This window comes from Sorex fumeus, unplaced genomic scaffold (genome assembly GCF_029834395.1).
Source record: "Sorex fumeus unplaced genomic scaffold, SorFum_2.1 ptg000008l, whole genome shotgun sequence".
NCBI lineage: Eukaryota > Metazoa > Chordata > Mammalia > Eulipotyphla > Soricidae > Sorex > Sorex fumeus.
In genome coordinates this window covers 59,875,744-59,896,285 of record NW_026606065.1, presented here as the reverse complement: position 1 = coordinate 59,896,285, position 20,542 = coordinate 59,875,744, and the positions used below count along the sequence as shown (strand labels likewise).

Below are 20,542 nucleotides of genomic sequence, written 5' to 3'. Positions count from 1 at the left end.
GGTTATAAAGAGAACAGTTGTTTAGACACTAGAAACATGCATTCATGTCCTTGTAAAGATTAATACCATTGGTTTCAAAAGACAAAAATAAAATCTCTCTGAAACTTTAGTCACCATAGTAAACATCCTGAGATTGCTATTGGGACAATCTTGGAGCAAGTCCTTATAAAGACAACTCCCTCGGATATCCATCAATGCTTCGATACAGCAAAAAAATAAATAGAAATTTACTCGTAACTCTTGAGAAATTGTCCTTTTCAAATCAGCTTATACTTTTAGAAAGAGAAAGGTAGAGTTATATGACAGAGAAATGGGCAAGATATACCCTTCCATATTTATGAAGCAACTATAGCAGATTGAAACTATATATTGGAAAAACATCATTCTACGGTATTATAGAAGTCTGAAAAATAGCACTGAGGTTATATTAGGAAAGAAGCTTCTATTATTATCTGAAATAACTTGAATTTTTTGCTGCGGATACTTCTCTAGCGAGTGTAGAAATATAAACTTCCAACATAGATACAAGATGTTGTGGATAGAAGAGGTAAATTATGCCATTTAACATAATATATGCTAATAACAATATGATACTTGAAATTTAAATTTATATAGAATATATGCATATTTTCAAATGTATTTCAATAAATTTTATGTTGGTTTGGGAAACTTGGATAAATATTGTAGCTGATCAATAATAGAAGTTTAATCTACCAAAAAAATCTTACTGTAGTAATATTGCAGTCCAATTAAATTTAGAACTTTTTAAAAAAAGCCTACCTATTAGACAATAAAGAGAAGAATAACCAAAGTGATTCAAAAAATACTATAACAGTAAAAATATATTTCTATTAGTTATTTTTAATAAGTACACTCATTCAGCATCTCGAGTATACAAATTTTATTTACAATAGTTGATTTAGTGTTTAAAACTAATTTGACCAAGGTCAAAATGATTGTCCATCAGGTAGAGTATTTGCCTTTCATGTGGCTGACCTGGGTTAGATCCCCAGCATGGTCTCTGTGCTCAGTCAAGAGTGATCCTTGAGCACAGAGTCAGGATTAAGCCCTGAGCACTGCTGGGTGTGGCCCAGAAAACATATTCCTTTTTGATTGACTTTTGACTTTCTTTTTGACTTTCTAAAATATTTTAGATATTTTTGCTACTTTTTATTCCAATTTGTTCTTTTTTTAAATTCTGAGCTAATAGCTAATGTTTATATTTCTATATTAATATTTCAAGGGTATGTTCATGAATTTATTACTTCTTCTTAGTATATTAAAACTCTTTCAGCTCATTTTGCAACCACAATATCACCTCAATGATTTTAAAGTATTTGTTATATCAATGGTTAGCTTCTTTCTTTCAAAATGCATATTTGTTTGTCCCTGCTACTATAAAAAATTAACCTATACTTAGAGGTTTGTAGAAATATAAATTTGTCTTGTAGTTCAAGAGGTCAAAAAAGTAAAATATAAATTTCAGCAGGGCTACACTCATTCTGGTGGCTTCTAAGGAGAAATTTTATCTTGGATTTTTTTCCTTCAAATTCTGCTATTAGCAGCATTTCTGTCCTATCCATTAACCATTCTTGTAACAATCAAATTTGGTGTTTCTAGCATCCGTATTCTCCTACTAACTCATTTTCCTGGCTTTCTCTTATAATGAATCTTGGAATTACATTAGAACCATCTGGATAATTCAGGATAATATTCCCACTCAAAACTCTTAACTTAATAATATCTACAAAACCAAGCAGGAGAGGGAAACAGTCAGCGCCCATATGTGGATTTGGCTCTGATAATGATAAGACAGATACAAATGCTTCTCATCTGTTGCCCATGGTGCATATTCCTGTATCACACAGCATGGAAATCCAGTTACACATATACAAATAGGCTTTAAAAAATATTTCCTTACTACGAAAATCAATACACCATTTTGATGCATTAGAATGTGAGCATTTAGGGGGCACTGTTACTCAGGATACTGCTCTTCTCATCTGCCAATAACATTTTTTTTCTGATTTTGAACAATTAAGACAATAAATGTACATAGAAAACCTATGTATCTAAGTAAAAAATTATGACTTATTTGATGAATAGAATTTATGCACAGTGGGGACTGGAGCAATAGTCAGAGGGTAGGGCATTTGCCTTGCATGCAGAAGACCCGGGTTCGATTCCCAGCATCCCATATGGTCCCCCAAGCACCACCAGGAGTGTTTCCTAAGGGCAAAGTCAGAAGTAAACCCTGTGCATCACCAGGTGTGATCGAAAAAGCAAAAAATAAATAAATAAATAAAATTTATGCAAAACCCCCAAACAAAAGACATTAAATGACACATGACACTATAAAATGTTGAAAAAAGTGAAAACTTAAAGTAAACAATATAAGATTTAGAATATGAGTAGGGAATTGGATTAGCAGAGTGAACAGAAATTTTTACAATTATGCAAAATTAATTTCCAAAAACTTGTCCCGATATCAGCACTGAATATGATATCAACAATGTATTTAATGTTCAATTGAAATAATCCTAATTCCCAGTTTTGGAAATATAAAAAGTTTTCAAATAATTTTAAATTATCCCTATGAAGTTTTTAACTATAGTTATGAAAAGTAGTAATTCTACGTTTTCTATAACAATTCTAGTGTTTTAATTCATACATAATTTCAATTTTTGATTTTCTTTAGCGGTCATTCCTGACTCTGTGTGTGAGTTGTGTGTGTGTGTGTGTGTGCGTGTGTGTGTGTGTGTGTGTGTGTGTGTATGAAACTGGGGACTCAGACACAGGGACACAAACTTAGCAGAACCAGAGGGCATATAGTACTAGGTATAGCTTTTCAGACCTGCCATCTGCAAAGAATGTATTCTAATCCTTGAGAATAGGCAAAAAAATTTCTATTAAAGTGACGTCATATTTATAAAAATTACCATACTTACACCGAATGAAAAAGTCATATACCATTTGACTGTAGATTTGTGGTGTAAAATTAATTTAGTTCTATGTTTCTACAGAAACTGACATTGGAAAACACAAAGTATAGTGATTTGAGCAAATAATTACTACATGTATGCTATATAATACATCACAGTTTAATTTTTTAATTATAAAAATTTTATAAAAAATAAATTTCAGTCCATTTTATCTATTAAAAATAAAAAATAAAGATGCAGGAAAAATTGTTTAAGTCAAATACATATCGTCACTTTTGAAATATCTTATTCTACTTAAATAATATAATCCATGACACATGGAAGATGATGCCGGTGCAACTATTATTTGAGTAGGAAAATATCAGCATTCCACTGCAGTCACTTATTTATTCTGAGAATTTACTCCCTACGTTCTGTGTCAGATCTTGGTCTTTGTGCCCTGAAACCTACAATGGAAAGTTTAATATAAAGGTATGTTTCACAAGAATAGATTTTAAATGTTTGAATTTGAAGTTTTCAAAGCTGACTACTGAAATTCTTTATTTTCTTATCTCCTATGAAGATTCTATGTAATGATTAAAATATAATTCCATGTAACATTAACAAGGATTTAAAAAAGAAAACTTTTATTTATGTATTTTTATTGTTTTTTATTTTTATGTAGGAATACTGCTATTTATTCAGCCACTGATTAGCTGATTGAATTGGGCATGAACTCCAACTTACTTTTTTTTTCTTCATTTTTTATAATTTTATTTATTGAATCACTGTGAGAACTGTTACGAAGCTTTTGGGTTTAAGTCTCGGTCATACAATGAAACACCTGTACCTTCACCAGTGTCCATTCTCCACACCCCAAAGCCCCAGTATACCCCCATACCAAACCCTCCTCCTACCTGTGGGGCAGATGACTTCCACATTACTCTCTCTCTACTTTGATTACGTTCAATATTTTGACAACAGACCCACCATTATTATTTGGGATTTTACCCCAACACTCAGATCTGCTGAAAAGGCAACAGTAGACAATTTGTTATCTCTTGCTGGTTATGAATAACATATCATGTCATGTGACTGCAGCAGTGGCCGCACAATATTGAAATTCCGAAATTTTAACAATTAAATCTGGAGGCGTTTCTGCCAAAACCTGCTGCATTCTGAGATTTGTTCCTGAGTCTCTTGGATCATGGATGTAAAGCAGCTTGATCAGGAGCCATAAAGGGTGTTCGTGGGTGGCAATTCAGGGTCTCTGTGGTACAGGGAGGAAAGGGCTGGATCCACCCCCATCCCATGAGGCCCCACGTGTTTTGTCACTGTGGGCCCAAACCTGACTGTCCAGTGGCCTCTGGAGGATGGCGGCCATCAGGCACCCAGGGGGAACAGGACAAGGCACGAAAACTATTTGCTCCTGGGGTGGCCCAGCGCCTGTAACCTACTGCAGGGCCTGGATGCATTTCTGCCCAAAGCCATTGGGTTTTGAGATTTGTTTCTGAGTCTTTGGGATCATGGCCATTAAGCAGTTCGATCAGGAACCAGAGAGGCTATGACTCCAATTATATAGCTGAGCCAGAGGTGGTTTGTGGGTGTGTCTCCCACATACCTAACTTTGGTCTGTTTACTTTCTTGGTAAATTTTGCCCCAGGTTTTTGGGGTCTGGCCAAAGGGACAGCAGCAATTTAGGGGTATCTGAAAGTCTGAAGGTGCCATCAGGCTGCTGATGCACTCACCTCACAGATACAGATTTACCTGCTGGTGGCACCATACACCCTAAAAAGAAAACTTTTAAAAACATGACAAAGTAGTTTACTCTTTGCACTCTTACAGACAGACAGGCAGACAGACAGACAGAAACACAAACACACACACACACACACACGGATCAGCAGCAGCAACCAATCATATCCCCTGTATACTACAAACTGTATTTCTTCCTAGGAGTCATAAAATAAAGACACTATTTTCATCATAGGTATTCTTTAATTTTTGTTTAGTAGTCATCAAAAATGTGCTATATTTTCCTGATGAGGGTATGATTGACAGGAAGTAAATATTTATTTTAATGGTGAATGCGCTTCTAAAATTTCGTAGATCACAATCTTAATAATTCCCCTCATTTACATACAATATTATTTCATTTCCACTTCCCAAAAGGTATTATCTATCTGCTCTTGCCTTTATTTCCATGACATATCTCAGTTTCTAACATCAATCTTTCAAGACGATTCAAAGAATAAAGTGAAAATGGGCAAAGTACACAAAGATAAAAAAGAGATATCTCTGTGTTAGCTCTACTTTATTTTTGTTATATAATTAGCAGCAAAAACTAATTTAATCACTTAACTTTTTATTTCACGGTCACAGTCCTCCCATTATTTATCAATTTGCTTGAGTGGGCCCAGTAACATCTCCATCGTGAGACTTGTTGTTACTGTGTTTGGCATATCGAATACGTCACGGGGAGCTTGCCAGGCTCTGCCGTGCGGGTGAGATACTCTTGGTAGCTTGCCGGGCTCTCCGAGAGGGGCAGAAGAATAGAACTTGGGTCGGCCATATTGGCCGATTGCCAAGCAAACGACTTACCCACTGTGCTATCGCTCCAGCCCTAAACTTTTATTTAAAAGTATAATATTTTATTGTAAATTTAAATACTTTGTGTATCGTATGACAAACCACATATTCTAAAGAAAATATTTTATTATTTTGCTTCTAATCTTAAAATTTTAATTAGTGTGATACTAATTTCTATACAGAAAACATGAAATGTTACATATTTAACACAATTTTTCTTTTTTGCTTTGAGTTAGTCTTAGAATATAGGTATACCAATCAAAATAAAGTGATACAGCATTCAGAGGTTTATATTATTTTGCTTCACATCTTTAATAGTTTTTAATCGAGTAATTTAATATAAGATTTCCCCTATCAGAAAGAAATTGTTATGTTGAAAGGAAAAATAAGTTTTAAAATAAAAAAAATTATCAAAATATTATTCTGTATTTATCATATATTGAAACTATCTTAAATCCTTAAAAAAGGAATTCTCAAATTAAATGATTTAATTATATTGTGATGCTCATGATTAATTTTTTTCTCCATTTTAATTTTCTCCAAAATCTCAGATAAATACCTCCCCATAATACTGACATCAAATACAGGATTTTGGACCTGGTCAAACTAATAATTTAAGAAGACAAATGCCATGTATAATTGATTTTATTCTAATATACTTTGAGTTCAATGTGATGTTATGACCTTCAACTATAGTCTTGTGACTGTTCCCTATTATCAGTTTGAAGCACTAGATTAAAACATGACCTTTAACAATTACCAAAAGAGATCATCTGTGTTTTCTCTATTCAAGGAGTTATGGGTTCTTTTAACCTTTGAAGAGAACTTTTATTCATCTGGTGTTATTTAAAAACCCAAATGACTTTTTGAGACCCTTTTAATTCTAAAAAGGGGAGATATTTAAAGAAGGACAAGGTAAGTATGAAAATTAAACATTTGATAATCAGTGTATAGACTCTTGCCTATGAGCCTCTGATACATTCAAAAGCATGTGATCATTCTGCAAATTAATGTCAACCCTAGAGAGAAAACCAAAGCCCCACAAATCTGTTGAGCTTCTGGATATTACCAAAAAAAATCTCTGGTGAAACAGTGGAATTATAGTTTGTCAGACTATATAAAGGCAAAGTTCTTAGTGTTTTACTTTCCACATAAGTATACAGAGATGTTTATCACTTCCAGCATACTAATGAAGAGAATTTTTTAAAATGATAAAGTACTAGAGAGTCAGAAATTGATTGGTGGTTATTGTATAGCTACAGTAGAACCGGTCAACATTTGGACATTATTTCTGACTTATTTATTTTATTGAGATAACTTGGAAAAACAGTTCCCTATTATTGATTTGTACTTATAGGGCCATGTTGCGAAAAGATTTGCCCTTCCTCTCTGGCCAGGGAGCTTGGGTTTGTTGATTGCTTCCCTAACCTGCCAATTACCTTTGCCTCCTGATCAGACTCTGTTGGCTTGTAAATATTGTTTTTCTCTTCTCCTTAATAGGCTGGAGGAATAGCATAGCGGGTAGGGAGTTTGCCTTGCACAAAGCCAACCTGGGTTTGATTCCTCCTCCCCTCTCGAAGAGCCCAGTAAGCTACCAATAGTATCTCGCTTGCATGGCAGAGCCTGGCAAGCTACCCCTGGCATATTCAATATGCCAAAAACAGTTACAAGTTTCACAATTTGCTGTGAGACATTACTGGGGCCCACTCAAGCAAATCAATGAACAACAGGAGGCCAGTGCTACAGTGCTACAGTGCTTCTCCTTAATGTCCTTTGCATGGTTAGTTAGTTCAGAGCAATTACTTTTTGTATGAACAGAGGAAAACAGTTAAAAAGACATGTTTTTGTAAGTTGGGAGTTAATTGACTCCAGATAATATTAACTCCTGGGCATCTGCTCTCTCGACTTAAGCCTCAGTTGCCCTTACTTCCTAGATCCTCAAAAGCAGGGTCCTGACAAGGGACTGGATGAACCCAGGACGAACTGTGAGCTACCCTGGCATCGAAATGGACCAGGAGCTGGGAGTAGTAGCTCTCAAGCACTGCTGGATATGGCCCTAAAAAGTCACCTAAAAGAAAAAAATTAAAATAAGCCTTGTAAAAGTGAACTTTTTATCAAAATATTTTCAAAGAATTTGAGATAACCAGTAAATATAGAAAAGGAAAAAGAAAATATGATAGTATTCTAAAGTAACTATTTTCTTTGGTTGCTTAAGAATCATTGACAAGATTAGGTAAATTTATCTATAACTACTTGAAATATAGGAAATGAATTTAGTTGCTAAGAAAACAACAACAAACACAAATAACATTAGTTTCAGGTGATAATCTGATAAGAAATGAATAAAATTTAAAAATGAACTGATAACATGTTGTCATCAAACTGATAGATGTCATCAAATTTTATCAGAATAAGATAGATTATTTTGCTTTTCTTTTTGGGTCACACCCAGAAGTGCTTAGGAGTTACTACTGGCTCTGCATTCAAGAATTACTCTTGTTGGTGCTTGTGGGACCAGAAAGAATGCCAGGGACTGAACCTGGGTTGACTGCATTCAAAGTAAACTTCCCATTCACTGTACTATGTTCGAGCCTCAGGATAGATTTTTCAACAAAATTCCAAGAAAACTAATGGGATGGACTGGTGGGAAAGAAAATATTTACCCAATTGGGAAAATATTTCCCATTGTTCATCGATTTCACAATAAACAAAAACAAACATATATATGTATGTATATATATACACACACACATACACACAAATATGGTATGTATAGGAGTAAAACAATCATCCAGACTCTATTATTCTTCCCTAAACCCTCCAAAAGTCATGTTTTCTGTAATTCTAAAGCTATCCATTTTATCCTCAGAGTCTTTAATGTTTAGAAGTATTGGTTATAAAATATTTCTGTAAACAAAGAACAAAAATCACATGAAACCAAATAAAATATCAAATCTTGTAAATTGGGAATAGTCTTTAATTGTATGTCCTGCTACTCTGGTCCAGTAGAAAAAGAATTCCTGCATCTGGAAATATACTCTCTAAATTTCCCTTCTAATGAACCCAACCTGAAGGAAATGATGAAGGTTTTCATAATTTCATTTTATTCTCACACTTAATTCATCTCTTTCTCAATGCATAAAGGTTGTCCAGACATATTTTTTTATTTTTTCATTCTGTTTTTGAGTATAATATATCTAGGGAATTACTATACCTTCTAATTATCAGACATGTGTATAATCTTACTTTAAAATATAGTTTAAACTTTGATTCTTCTCTCATGATATTTTAACTCCTATGTGTATAAATTGTGGATTCATGAGAACTTCATGTATTTGTCAAAATAGCACACATAAAAAGATTTTTAAACATTTGTATTTTATACATTAGCATCATAAAAATGCATGATCATGATGATATGGAACACATCATCTTTTTTGGCACCTCTATAACTCTGCCTTTACTATTTTACTAAGTGATAATCAACATTTAATAAAAATAAGTGATGCTGAAATAAATCTTGATCATTCCTAGCTTACTGACAATTTAGTTGTGACTTTATTTCTTGTCTGTCATGAAACTTTTTATTTTTAAATATCTATTGTTCTTTTTTACATTTTCTAACACTTTGATTAAATTTAAAGTCAATACACTTGGCTTTTAAAAATTTTTGTAGAGCAGGTCCTTAATATCTTGTTCAACACTTTTCTTATAAATTGACAGAAAAACAGTTCTGGCAGATATTATCTAAGTTATTAGAGAAACTTTTTTTATTTCACTTTTCTTTTCATTTTAGATTATATTTTCTATAAATGTTGTTTAAATGCATACTTAAAATAATTCTGATAGTCACTGTCACTGTCTTCCCATTGTTCATTGATTTACCCGAGCAGGTCCAGTAATGTCTCCATTGTGAGACTCGTTGCTACTGTTTTTGGCATATCGAATACATCACAGGGACTTTGTCAGGCTTTGCCGTGAGGGCAAGATTCTCTTGGTAGCTTGTTGGGCTTGATAGTATCACTGTCACTGTCACTGTCCTCCAGTTGTTCATCGATTTGCTCCACCAGGCCCAGTAACATTGTGAGACTCGTTACTGTGTTTAGTATATCAAATACGTCACGGGTAGCTAGCCAGGCTTTGCTGTGCTGGCGAGATGCTCTCGGTAGCTTGCCAGGCTCTCCGAGAGGGGTGGAGGAATCGAACTCGGGTCGGCTATGTCGGCCGTCTGCAAGGCAAATGCCCTACCTCCTGCGTTATAGCTCCAGCCCTTATAAATATTAATTTTGTGTTGTAAAAACATTACAACATGTCCAATAATTATAAGTACTATTGAAGTCACTGAAAGAGTACTAATTAATTTGTAAACTAGTTATTTTATGCTTTTTCAATGAAGCAAAATAACAATTATTTAAATATAATTATTTTCAGCTAATACCATGTACTTTATAAAATAATAAATTTAAATGTGCTAGTTATTACACATCTTATATTATAAAGATGCCTCCCTTGTATGGATTAATAAAAAACATCATTATGCCACTCTGGAGTTATAAGTGACTTATTTATTTGATTATGCTGTTACTTTTAATATGTAGCAACAAATACACATACACATGAGAGAAATGCATAAATAGCATGTGCCTTCCCCAAAAAGATGTTATGTATTGCCGTGAAAATATTCAGAAATTAAGTAAACTAGTTTCCTTGAAAAGCAAACATCCCTAAAATTATTTTATTAAAAATTGATCTATGTAAATCAAGAAAGAAAATTCACAACTTATATAAAACTGTGCATAAGGAAATATCCAATCAACATTTTATCTGAGGGATATGTCAAATTACCTAAAAATTATTCTACCCTTTTGCAAGCACCATCCTAAATAATTTGAGAACAGAGATGACATTTAAAAGTAAAGGAGAAAATGGAAAGTGAAAATGGTAAGAGGAAAGATGCATTTCCTTCCCTGATATTTAACACTATCACTTTTCTTAATTATCTATGACATTTCACCCATTCACCCACTATTCCATGTTCTCCCTTAGAGCCCACTTAAAATTAGAAAAAAAGGGGGGGCCATTTGATTTAAGAACAAATTGCAATAACCATCATTTGATAAATCCAAACTTTTAATCTTGGTTCTAACTCCTAATATATAAGCAGATAGCACCACCTGTCTTATAAGTGACTGAGTTAATAACAGAGATTTTTGTAAACATGATACTAAGATCTAGCTTGTCTTTGAGATTACATAAGGAAACAAGACACTTGCATATTCAGCTTTTTAGTTTAAGTAAGCTTTTGAAAATGAAAATTTGATTTTTCATTTAAATTTTCACTTTATTAAGTTGAACCTTAAAGAATATTAAAACCTATGCAAAACCTCAGTAGCTTTGAATAAAATAAAATCTTCACTAACCATTCAAAAGTCCACCTAAATTCTGCTGATACTATTCTATATAAGACCTATTATTTTTGTTGCTTCATTTACTGTAAGTTTTTCCCATATCTGTAACAACATGTGTGTATTGCTTTAAATTTTGTTTCAGCCTTTCATATTTTATGTTTAATGTAAACAACAAATTTTGAATATAATGTTAACATTAAATTTGTTTAATAGGGCTTTTGCCTACGCAAAAAAATTCCATACTTATTGTAGGAGTAGTCTTATGCTATTTTATTTACCATGATATATATGTACATTATGGCATACATAATATATGTATTCAAGAATATTTAATTAAATAATTATAACTTACCATTAACAATCATAGCTGGTATTGTATCATAAACCTTAAGAGAAAAGTAAACCAAATAGTTGCCACGCATTTGAGATTTTAGCCATGCATACTTTTCTAAAGCTTATTAAGATTTTGATAAAATTAACCAATGGATTTAAGATATAATCTTGCTGACTGAGTCAAAAATAAATACAAGTTATTATTTAAATATGATGTTAGCAAAGACTGAATGAATACTAAAATAAAATGGTAGATACAATAATATGTAATTAAGTATGAATGCTTGTTTCACACACATATATACATAATTACATAGAACAGTACAAACTCAAAAAGTGCAATAAAAAAATCAATATTTTGGGGGGTCACACCCAGTGATGCACAGGGGCTACTCCTGGCTCACGCACTCAGGAATTACTCCTGGCGGTACTCAGGGGACCATATAGGATGCAGGGAATCGAACTTGGGTCTGCTGTGTGCAAGGAAAAAGCCCTACTCGCTGTGCTATTGCTCCAGCCCCAATAAGAAATAAATTTTGCATAGCAGATCTGATAACACCACTATTGAAAACTTAAAAAAAACACATAAATTTGCATATCAAACATATACACAAAATAGCAAATTTTATACACTCTAAATAAGATAATATACATTTCAGGCAGGGATGAAGGCAAAAGATGTCACTTTCTTCTCTACCAACTTAGTTTACATGGACTTTTCCCAAAGTTCTAGCTAGAGTGGTTGTCGAGGTCATGAGCTTGGATCAGTTGAGGGTCTTCTATCGATATTTTTAGTATCCTTAGTGCCAGTGGTGGAACCTCTCTCCCAGAGCTTCTGGACATGCTTTTATAAGCTGTAAGTGGTGTAGGAGAGCTGCTAGGGGTTGCAATCTTTATCTTAGCAGACTAATGAGAAAGGCCTGAGAGCTTAGTAAAGGGTATGCTTCTGTATGCTGAGAGGGAGGCAATAGTGTGCTTCTGAGGGAGTCTGGTTGTGGCAGTGCTGAACTCTTCCTTGAGGAAGACAGGACTGAGTCATAGTTTACAAGCCGGAACCGTTGACTGTCATTTTGCTGGTGTGTTTTCTTTTGGATTGCGGTGCTTTGCAGGCTGTCTTCTGTTTCATCCTGTACAGCCTCTGATGGGCTCAAAAGTTCACCAGGTCCTTGTGGATTGCTGCTTTAGTTCAACAGTCTGTCCTGCCTGCCCATGTTTGCCTCTGCTTTCACTCTAGACCTGGACTTTCACCCATTTCTGTGGTTTTCCCTTCTGGGTTCCTCAGATGGGTGCTGCCTCTCAAAAGCTTTTTATGTCTTTATACTGCTTTATCTTTCAGACTCTGTTTTTCTCCCAGTGTAGAATATATCTGGGAATCTTCTCTGTCTACAACAGTATGGTAAATATGACACATTATTTAAGATGTGTTATTCAAGAGATTTTGGTTGGTAATACTTTCATACTTGCACTTGCATACTTGCTTTTAGTACAAGGGCATCATGAGATACTTGTTTGTAGAGACAAAAACACAATAGTGCCCCCCTTTTTTTTTTAACTTTGCCACCAATTGAAGGTTATTTGAAAGATCTTTGTGGATTGGTCAGTATGTATTTACTTGTAAATGAAAATGTAGCAGGCAGATAGGGAACCCTGGGGAAATTAACAAAACAAAACGAAACAAAAAAACAGAAGAAATGGACCAGCCCTACAGTCATCCTAAGGCTTGAAGAACCCACCCTTTGAGATGCAAATCAAGAGCTTCTAGGAAAGGAAGAATCTGAGACTTTAGCCAGAAAACAGAAATGAAGGCCCCAGGGACAGAAGTGTGGAGCCTTCAGGACAGTTGAAGCTAAGGGAGACTCCAAAGGTCCTGATAAGTATCTGTAAGGACTAGGAGAGTTCTCAGGGCTTTCCTTGTTGCAAAGCCACATTAACTTTTATGTATGCAGAGAACTCCACACCAAGACTGTTTGGAGAATTGTATATATCATTCTTCCTTAACTGTGGAGGCTGGAAAGATAGCACAGCGGGTAGGCCATTTGCCTTGCACAGGGCCGTCTCTGGTTCAATCCCCCCCCCCCCCCCCCCCCCCCCCCCCGCAAGGTACCTAGAGTATCTCGCTCACAAGGCAAAAAGCCTGGCAAGCTACTTGTGAGATGTTACTGGTGCTTGCTAGAGCAAATTGATGAACAACGGGAAAACACTGCTACAGTGCATACAATTATTGATAATTGAAAACTTTTCCCAGTACCTCGCCATGATGACTTGAAATACAGTCGTCACTGGCAATTTTTGACAGTCTTTACTGAGACTAAAAAAACTGTGGGGCGCTTTTTCACTCACTGAAAAAGCCTGTGCTCTCTTTACACTTCACTATTTGTCCTCTTCCTGAAACTCCGACACCCCACACACGCACACTCCACGGAAGGCAGTGACCTGTGCTGAAGTCAGGGCTGGCTTTCCTTGACTTTCTTTTGTACAAATTGCAATTCCTCAATCCAGCCTGCGTCCATGGCTCTCCAAGAATATGTAGGTGGGACCCTTTTCCATGCTGTTTAAACAAGGGTTTTAGGTCCAGCTTAGCAGCTGCCTTGTAAAGCTGGCTGGTCCTGAACCTCTGCAATTTACCTGAGTTTCCCATTCCTCACCCATGTCAGGCCTTTCCCCAGGCCTTTTCCCGAGGTGTCTGTCTCAGCTGCATCAGGCAGAGAGGTGGAACCACTGAATTTTTCCAAGCTAACTCACTTGCTTCCTTCCTTCCCACTTTAACAAGTCACCCACAACAAAAACAATGGAACAAAGTCATAAAGAATTCTGTAGTAATTGGAGAAGTGTTAGAATATTAATATTTCATTATTGATTAGAAATACATATATATGCAATTCAGAAATCTCACAATGAGAAGATTTTTTTATATTGTATGGAAATCTCCCAATGAGGCGATCGTTTATATTGTAATTATAAACCAACCAATCCAAAACAATAAACATATATTCTGTTGTTAAAATTTTGCCACAAGACAAACTTCATTATCAGTTATCATATATCATATATATTATTGTCCGGCTCTTTATACCAAGCGTTCCTGTTAAATCATTTAGATTTTCCCTCCAAATGAAAAGTAATTACATTGTTTTCTTACTCCGCTATTCATGACACTTCCTTTAAGAAGCACTTGATATAAGCATGCATTAAAAGTAAAAATTTGAGTTTTGTGCAGTGGCGGTATTGTAGCCAATGAGATTTATCCAGACACAATTTTTTTTTAATTTTTATTAGTGAGACACCATGAGGTACAGTTGTAGACTTACAAATTTTTGTGCTTGGGTTTCAATTCAGACACAATTATTGATAATTGAAAACTTTTCCCAGTACCTCGCCATGATGACTTGAAATACAGTCGTCACTGGCAATTTTTGACAGTCTTTACTGAGACTAAAAAAAAGGGAAAAAATGTGGCTATTAAACAGTCAACATAATCTGAGTTTACTATGAATTATATATGCAATCTATGGATAGGGAGCAACTAATCACCCATTAAGTGGCAATGTATATGAACACTATTGATAAACTAATTAGTGTTGATGTATTATAGAATTGCATGTTTTTCTTTGTGTGTACACTATACACTATACACAGCAATATATGGAAAGAAAATTTGCATAAGACATTTTTACCCTCGATATTTATTCACTACAATTTTCTCAATCAATAATGTTTATTGAATTGTAAACAAATTAAATCTAATAAGTTATCACAGATCGTCTCAGAATGCAAGCAAGTTAGGCATACTCGTTCTCATAAATGTTTCATGTTTTTGAAAATTTCAGGTTTTTAAAACATTTAGGGGATTTTAAAGTCTCACTTCCTAATTCCCTAATAGATAATGAAGTCACGAAATAAGAAAAACACTGATTATCCCAACCATTCACGATATTTTGGGACAATACAATTAAAAGAAAATTCATGCAAATTTTGTTGTGCCTTTGAATTGTGGGTAAAGCTTAAAAAGACCATTTTGAAAGCTAACAGAGTTGAAAAGTACGTCAAAATTTGAAAGACATTTGACCATATCACCTAGAGTCCAATTTTTCTCAACACCCAGCATTGACCCCAGAGTGCTAAGGTGAGTTACATAGAAATACCTGATGTCAGTCAAGGGGAATAGCTTGATTGCTCAGCCATCCTTTCAATTGCCCATAGAAACAGGTAGAGGTGAAATGGTGTGTATAGCAAAGTCATGAAGATTGATGGCACCTGCTGCTTCCAAATCTACCCTATCTGCATGCAAACCACTTGACACATGAACTGATGGAAAACAGAGAGTGTTTGCCCAGGAAAAGTGCTTCAGCAAGCTTAATTTCCATAGCCATTTGCACAGCAAAAGCAAGATCTAATAGGTCCCAGAGAAATCAGTAAAGCCATGATAAGAATTCAAAGCCACAAACTAAATAAAAAGAGATTATTAGCTACATCGCAGTAGGCAAACAGTAAAGTCTTAAGTGATCAATACTTGACAAGAGACATGCCACAAACTTCATGTATAGGTCAGGCTCACACACCGTTTTTTAAATAAATCGACTGACTCCTGGACAAGGCACATAAAATGTCACTTTTTATCTTTCAGTTGATATTTTCCTACAAGAGGAAAAAACCTATCTATTCACCTCCCTGAGAGATTTGATAGAAAAGATAGTCACTCCTGATATAAGGTTTAAAGGGGAAAACTGCAATCAAGTGGAAATTTTTGTCAGTGCCTTAATCTCTGATTTGTAGAAGGTTTTGCTTTGGGATATTTGGTATGTCTGAGGATTGCCACCAAAGAGCCCTTCTGTTCTTTAATGGCTGCACTAAATCTTAACAAACGTGAGCATGAAAACTATTGTGCTGCACTTGTGAGGCATATATCAAAGTTATATTTTTTAAAGCTCGGGAAGGCAGTTGAATCATGCATGCTCTTTATGGGGCTCTGATCAGGCTGATAAAGGCAGTTCAGCCTCAATAAATGCTTTTTAAGTGAATGTTTTGGAAAGTGAATAGGAAATTCAAAGCTCAAACTGTTGCCAAACTGCTCCCACTGCACTTTGATCACTTTGTTTCTGACATTTTGTTGAAAATGTCTTGTTTTTATTAAAATGTTGGCATCTAGAGACCAAGAAAGTTAACTGTAGTCACTGAAAGTATAATATACAGTAAATCATGGAATGACATGACTTATTAAGTACTTTGTACACATTCCTTAAAAAAGAAAACTATTTCCCGGTGGGGTCACACACAGCTTTTCACTTGTCTGAAAAAAGTTCCAATTGTTAAGAAAAAAGCCAAGTACAGAAGATAAATCGAATGCTAGCGTTTTATCTTTGGAAAAAAAGTAAAAGAAGTTGTATAGCAGTAGTATACAGAAGAGTATGACTATTATAAAATTCATATTAATAAAATTAAAAAGAAAGGCTGAATAGTGAATCATGCATTTTTATGCAGTCTTTCAATTACAATCACAAACTTTATCTTTATCTAGAAGGACAAAATTAATAGGATATCATGGCTCTTCACAGCTCACAAGACACAAGAGTGCTTCAATAATTAATAATGCAGATTTCTCTGATCATAGCCTCACAGGCTAAAATGTATGGGTATACCCAATTTAGGAGTTGAGTTTATCACAAATGTATTATATTTATGCAAACCTAATTATTTAAAAAATCACTCAAAAGAAACATATATTTGTATAAAGTCAAAAGTCCAATTTCTTCAAAATTTATAATTATATGTAAGCTATAAAAGGCACTAACCCAATATTCTAAGTTACTGTCAGCTAAAACATCAGTTGCTGCATTAAAAAGAAAAAGTGGAAGGAAGCTTAAACTTTTTAAAGTTTAAATTGAGGACTACTCAGAAAAATTAGGCTCTGATTAGATGTTCCCTACACCTCTGTCCCTGCTGCTGACAGTGATCTCCAATTTATATGCAATTCAAACAAATGGACTGATCTCAAATTGCAGAAAGAATTACATCAAAATAATCATTAAGAAAGGATCATTTGCCTTTGGTAGTTTTATGGTATTTTCTAATATTCGGGCAGCTGGAGAAAATACATCGACATAGCAAGATTGTGATCTCTGAAGCAGGACTCAAGCCAGGGAAGAGAAAGTCAAGAGACATCAAATCAGAGTTTAAAGATAGCACAGGAATAAGGTGCTTGCGCATGTAACTGACCCTCATTTAATTCCCGTATACGGTCAACCTAGCACTGCCAAGGGTGATCGCTGAGAAGAGAGACAGAAGGAAGCCCTGAGACCCACGATGTGTGTCCATTACCTTCTATCCCCCAAAAGAGGAAGTAGAGACACACTTCAGTATAAGATTATTAGTTAATATGAAAATCCATGTGCATGAAAACAAGGTAAGGTAAAGGTAAAGGCCCTCCCGTTGATCGTCGATTTGCTCGAACGGGCCCAGTAACGTCTCCATTGGAGACTTTGTTGTTACTGTGTTTGGCATATCGAATACTCTCGGTAGCTTGCCGGGCTCTCCGAGAGGGGCGGAGGAATCGAACTCGGGTCAGCCATGTTGGCCGCTTGTAAGGCGAACGCCCTACCCGCTGTGCTATCGCTCCAGCATGTACCTGAACGTGCATGAAAACAATTCATCATAAATTTTGGTTTGATGGGCTTGGGGCCCTGGTTTTTACAGCTATTTTGATTGCTTTGGTCTTTTATATCATCACAACAAGGGACTGAAAGAGATGAGTTGGAGGTTCAGGGAAGGATTTTTTTTCTTTATAGTCAAATCAAAAAATCTTCAACGAGACTTCTGCACACAATTTTATTCCACATTACTATTGCCAGAAAACAAATAAAGCTTCTTAACAATTTCAACACACATTTTTTTCAGGGTTGAATCTTCACCAGGGGTGAGACAAAGAACATTTCATTCAAGATTAGGAAGGCACCACTTCTTCATCTCTAAAAATACCATTAGCCACAGTAATAGAATGGTTTTTTTCTTTAAATATATAGAAATTGGAGTTTATGATAACTAAGCAAATGTTAGATTATATTTTTAATTTCAATAAGAAAGCAAGCAAGATAGTGCTAGGGACACAAGGGGGCTAGGCAAGATAAGATTAGGAAGATAGTCTAAGAAAAGGAATAACTGGTATGGAATGTCACACGGATGTGCCTTGGTGGTGCCTACTAACTGGATGACTTAGGCTCTTACTGATAATCTATAGGACAATAGGCCAAAAGGGAACACAGGAGAGAAGTCGCACACCCCATGTGTCCTTGGCATCTGGGGTTTCAAAAGTGAAGGTTAAACTTACAGGCTAAATTTGTAATGTAAACCACCAATTTAATGTACTGTAATTAACATATATATAATATGTACAATACCCCCTTCCTACCACACAACTTTTTTGTGTGTGCGATAAACCAATTTTAGTTTGCAATAAAACCTTGAAAAATAAATAAATAAATGAAGGTTGACCTTCCAGTTTGATTCCGTTCAGTTTCCCCGGGCTGGAGAGATAGCACAGCTGTAGGGCGTTCGCCTTACAAGCGGCCAACATGGCCGACCCGAGTTCGATTCCTCCGCCCCTCTCGGAGAGCCCGGCAAGCTACCGAGAGTATTCGATATGCCAGACACAGTAACAACAAAGTCTCCAATGGAGACGTTACTGGGCCCGCTCGAGCAAATCGACGATCAACGGGAGGGCCTTTACCTTACCTTACCAATAGTTAATGTCTGGGTTTTGTCAGTTGCCTGATGTTAATTTCTACTTGTGTTCCTCAGCTGACAGTTCCCATGGTTTCCAACTAGCAGGAGGTTCTGGAGTCAGAACACAGGGCTTGTCCTATGAGTCTAATTAGTGGCTCCTTTCTCACTTTTCCCATTCCACTCTGGGCTTTCTGGGAACATGGCAACAAAAGGGGCGGTTGTGGAAGACACAGGGTTGGAAAGGGAGGAAGTTAAAATATATCCTCTAATCCCTAATATCGCCTCTCGCCCCTTCGCCTCCAGCAGTATTGAGTGGTGAACATAGGCTTTCTTTCTTTCTTTCTTTCTTTCTTTCTTTCTTTCTTTCTTTCTTTCTTTCTTTCTTTCTCTTTCTTTCTCTCTCCCTTTCTCCCTCCCTCTCTCCCTTCCTCCCTCCCTCCCTCTCTGTCTCTTTCTCTCTCTCTCTCTTTCTTTCTTTCTTTCTTTCTTTCTTTCTTTCTTTCTTTCTTTCTTCCTTCCTTTCTTTCTTTCTTTCTTTCTTTTTTTTTATTGAATTTCCATGAGATATACAGCTACAAAGCTGTTCATGGTTGCCTTTTAGTCATATACTGTTCCAATACCCATTTTTCCTTCAGTGCACATTTCCTACCACCAATGTCCCCAGATTCCCTTCGCCACCCCCCATATTCCCTCCCAGCCTGTCCCTATGGCAGGCGCCCAGGCACCTCTCTCTCTTCCCAGCATCTATCTCTATTTTGCTGTCAGCATGAAGAGGTCAAAGCACCTTGATAGCGTTAAGCTTACATGTCCACATACTAGTAGATATACCGTATCTGTATATGTTACTTCTTATCCTTACATTTCCTTAAACTTTGCCTATATCCGCTATGGAAACAAATCATACCCTAATACAAAGATCCACTTTCGATTCTATCCATATGTTAATTACCTTAATGCTTCTTTGAACCAGATACGTGGTTGCATTTCCTTACACCAAAGTATATGGTTCCCAGACAAGCAAGCAATTGTTTCTTTACTTTGTTGCTTTGATGTAAACTGTGTAAACTATTTTCCTATTGAGAATAGCAATAGGAAACTGTATATAAGCTGAAATTTACATTGGGGGGAGACTCAGGAGATAGAGAGAAGCAACTAATCAAACTTGTGCATGAGTTTGCTTTCTCCAAGCTGATCTTCAACCCTGACTGAAATACCATTTTTTTCTCCATAAAGTGTTACTATTTTAGTGAGATTATGTATTTTTTCTAATATATATTTATATATTATATATTTATATAATATAAAAGCACTGTAGCACTGTATTCCCGTTGTTCATCGATTTGCTTGAGCGGGGCTCAGTAACGTCTCCATTGTGAGACTTGTTGTTACTGTGTTTGGCATATCGAATATGCCAAAGGTAGTTTGCCAAGTTTTGCTGTGTGGGCGAGATACTCTCTGAGAGGGGCGGAGGAATTGAACCTGGATCGGCCGAGTCAGCCTCATCCAAGACAAACACCATATCTGCTGTGCTATTGCTCCAGCCCAAAAGCACAGTATCTTTCTAAAATCACTAAA

The 20,542-nt window shown here is 35.7% G+C and overlaps 2 pseudogenes; both read left to right on the top strand.

Moving 5' to 3' along the window:
* Positions 1-13,429: 13,429 nt before the first annotated feature.
* On the top strand, positions 13,430-13,559 carry LOC130019586 (uncharacterized; annotated as a pseudogene).
* A 1,002-nt stretch (positions 13,560-14,561) lies between these two features.
* Positions 14,562-14,683, top strand: LOC130019584 (uncharacterized; annotated as a pseudogene).
* The last annotated feature ends 5,859 nt before the right edge of the window (positions 14,684-20,542 follow it).